The sequence below is a fragment of the Durio zibethinus genome, chromosome 19, assembly GCF_047325235.1.
Source record: "Durio zibethinus cultivar Kanyao isolate XHJ-2024 chromosome 19, ASM4732523v1, whole genome shotgun sequence".
In the NCBI taxonomy this organism is placed as follows: domain Eukaryota; kingdom Viridiplantae; phylum Streptophyta; class Magnoliopsida; order Malvales; family Malvaceae; genus Durio; species Durio zibethinus.
In genome coordinates, this window is record NC_143180.1 from 7,991,628 (window position 1) to 7,995,669 (window position 4,042).

The window sequence follows — 4,042 nt, forward strand, 5'->3', positions numbered from 1 at the left end:
AAATCTTGGGTAGAACTCAATGTCAAAATGATGTCATTTCAGTGGGGTATAAAAGGGCCAATTTTTTTACTTTTTCCTCAGATTTCTTCTTTCCCCTTTCTCTCCTCGTTTCTTTTCTCTATTATTTCTCTAGAAAACAGATGAACGTTAGTTGAAGCTTTGCCGAATTCTGAAAAATGGCATCGAAATCTGGACAATTTTGTCAGGAATCCTGTTGGATATTGTGAATGGTTGCTGGAAGATAGCCAAAATATGAAATTCTTTGCCAGAAAAGATGAATTTTACCATAAACTTTTGCTAAAATGTAAAAATTTTTCAAAAAACTTATTCTAACACTAGATCTCTCTCTTAATCCCTTAGCAACACCATATCAAACCTTCATGATTCTAAAACTCAAATACTTTTTCTGCCAAAAACTATTCTAAAACAAAAATCTCGTGCTTTTTGCTGTGTTTATTTTTTGCCTATTTGTGTGTTCTTTATTCTGCGCTTTTGTGTGTTCTATTACTTGATTTAAGTTTGTATCTATAGGGTTTAAATTAAGAGAATCCTATATTAAATAGAGTTTTAATTTCCCTTTAATTCTCCCTTTAAACTTTAAGTTCAACTCTAATTTTACGATCCAAATAAACAGTTTCATACAAACTCAACCACCTTTTTTTTTTTCTTCATTTATTTATTTAACAAAAAAAAATAAACAATTACAACTTACAAATAGGGGTATCTTTAATAATATAAAAACTAAATTCTTTTAAATAGTATTAGAGGGACCAAATTCCTAAGAATGGAAGAGTACAAAGACTTGTGGCACGTTTTGACCGAATATAAATTAAGATAGACTGATAGTTCATATTATTTCCCCAACAAAAAGCTTTAAGTTAAAACTTTCTCTGCTAATTTTTTTTTTCAATAAAACCATATTCTTTCCTCATCCCCAACCAGTTATGCCCAAGTTGGGGGAGGGGGGAGGGGGGAGGGTGGGGATTGTGAATGACTTAAAACTGATCAGATCATGCAGTTTCGCTTCATACTTCAATCTATAGAACTTATGTCTGCAGTAAATCCTGCAGGATGCTTAATCTGGGATATGAACCTACGAAGCCTGCCAACAAGGTGAACCGCACCTCAGCTTAATCACTAAGCTGCTCGAGTGAGTTAAAGAGATAAGTATTTTTGAACGGTCCAAGCTTCTTAATTTCCTATTGTTCAGCTTTCAGATAATATTCTAATCAAGATATCGATATAATATGAATTTAAAGTTTAGGCTCACAAAACGTCTAGGGTTTATGGAAATTTTACCCTTCATAGTATTTTCTTGTTCAGATAAGGTCAATGAACTAAAACTTTCTGGAAAATGAAGCAGCAGCAAATATGCATTTTGCATGCACCTTTTAACAAGGAAATAAAGCTTTCCATTTCAACGATTTCTCCAATTATTCCGTATAAGCAGCTAAGTAGAAAACATCAATTATTTCATGCTTTTGATATTCATCCTGAAGATCCTTCAAGGAAGAAATATATATAGCAAAAGAGAAATTGCTTCCTTAGACTAGATCAAATGAGAAAGGTAGCACCAGCACTTATCATAGAAGGCAAGATCAGTTTTACTAGTCTGTCCAGATTTCGTTATGCCCGATTTCAGCCCCTGTTCTTCATGAATTTTAGAAGGCATACATAGTAAAATTAAGCGTAGATGTGGAAAAGATAGTTCATCACTTTACTGAATAATTAATGGATAAAAAAGGTAAACTAATAATGTATCAATGCTAGACAAAAGAAGATGAGGGAGATAGCCTTCAAAACTTACAGGCATAATCACATTGGTTCAGTTTTAGCATCTACATCACACTATCTATTCAGGAAGGCCTAGCTTCTCCTCATATAAATTTCAATAAAAAAGGATCACCATAAGGGTTCACAAACCTTTGGAGGAACTCATTTTCAGTATACATCAACATAAGATTAACACTGAATTTCTCAATCAAACCTTTGGATAACAAAGCTCGAAGAACCGAACATCTAGGGATAATTCTCCTCTCCAAGCGATATGAAAGAAAAACCAGACGGTTCGCAATATATGAAGATTTCAAGCCCATTGTGTTGATAAAAAAATTCATTAGTGCTGTGACTTTGTGCTCAGAAAACATCATGAATCTTGGATACTTCTCAAAAGCAGAAACAATATCTTCATCAGACCAACCCCATTGTTTAAAAACATTGAATTTCCTTTCCCATGCTGATTTGCTAATTTGTAACAAAGCTTGGAGAGCAACAAGGAAATTCGCCTTAAAGGGTTAAAACCCAACTTCTTTACTTGTTCCACCGTTCTTCTAAACTTATCAGGATTCACAGCAAAGACTCTTGGGTGGACGATGCCCTATATTCTTTCAGGACTGCCAGATTAGGAGCAGCAATAGACAGGAAATTACGAGAAAGGATTTCTGAAAAATTCTTGTACTCTAGAAAAACCGGAGTATCATCGCAGTGAGTGAAATCCTTAAAGGAATTGAAACTGGGGATGATGCAGTTATCTAAACTGCGTCTCAAGACGTCTGGGTTCGTGGACAAGATTCTTGCAAGATGAAAAGCTGAAATTCGTTTGGAGTGAAAGAATTGGAGTTTGGGTAAAAGGGTTCTCTCAGGATTGCACAAAAGTAATCTGGAGCATTTTTGGATCAGATTTCTGATATGGGTTGTGAAAAGGCATGGTTCTGGGAGAAGCTACTCACAGTGTCTGGCTGTTGAAAGGTCTCAAAATGGATTTTCTTAGAAACTGATAAAGCAGATTGCGGGGTGAACCCAAGTGAGTTCATGAGGTAAGAAATCTTAAACGAGTGTTCATTTCTGCAATTCCTGATACATATCTAACAGCTAATAATGAAATTATTTCAGGGTTTTGAAATAAGTTGAAATCTTTAGCTGAAGTTGGTAGAATCCAGGAGCCACCTCTCATGTAGAGTTGGTTTTTGCAGATAGAATAAATCATTGATTCCATGACTGAAACTTTAACACTGAAGGAAGCAAATTAAGACCAAAATAATGAGAAAACACACATCTTGAACTCAGCCCATTGTAACTTCTACCAATACGTCCCCTTCGGTTCCAGCTTCTAACTGCTTGCATATGAAACCATTTCTCTTCATTCGAGCAAGATTCCTTTTCAGCCTTCAGTGAAACCTACTCGGTTGAAAATGCAAATTAAAGAGGGGTTTCTGGTTTGGGGTTCCACTAAATTGAACTCTTTTATGTGTTTGATAATTGCCTCTTAATGGGTCCTGTTTCCCATGGAAACCTTCCTCGGTTGCAGATAAAGCGTTTATCTTGTCTCGTTGGCAGAATTAGGTTTTATTTTTGGATTTATGTTCGTCAGTTTTTCCCTTAAAAGAATGTTTTTAAAAATCTTTACTCTCAAAACAGGTACTTAATATCCTTATTTCAAAAAAAATTTAAATACTCATTTGCCCTACATATAAATTGTGGTTTAGTATTTTAATTTTTATTTCATCATTTATTTTAATATTTAGGATTAGTAGTTTTAATCAATTTATTGATGAGATATAAACATTTAATAAAACGTTAAAATATATCAAAAAATTTTAATCAATGTTACTTATCGATTACTATATCAATATTAAAAAAGTTACAAAAAATTAAAAATATATATGAAATATTTTTTAAAATTCAAAAATTTGAAATATTTTAAAAAATTATAAATTTCAAAAATATATAAAAATTTTAAAAATTCTAAAATATAAAAATTTATATAACAATAAAAATTTTTAAGATTAAAAAGAAATCACAAAAACATAAATAACTAAAAATTATAAAATTAAAAAATTAAAAAAAATTTTTTGAAACATCAAAAAATTAAGAAAAAATAAAACATTCTAAAAAATTTATAAGAAATTAAAAATTTTATAAAAAATAAAAAAAATTATTAAAAATCCAAGAAAATTACAAAAATTCTGAAAATTTCAAAAATATAAAAATGAAAATTTTTAGATTTTTGCAATAAAATTTAGATTTTTTTAATTTTCAATTT

At 31.4% G+C, this 4,042-nt stretch overlaps 1 pseudogene; it reads right to left on the reverse strand.

Annotated features, from left to right (window-relative positions):
- Positions 1–1,852: 1,852 nt before the first annotated feature.
- LOC111309562 (uncharacterized) lies at positions 1,853–2,986 on the reverse strand (annotated as a pseudogene).
- Between the last annotated feature and the right edge of the window lie 1,056 nt (positions 2,987–4,042).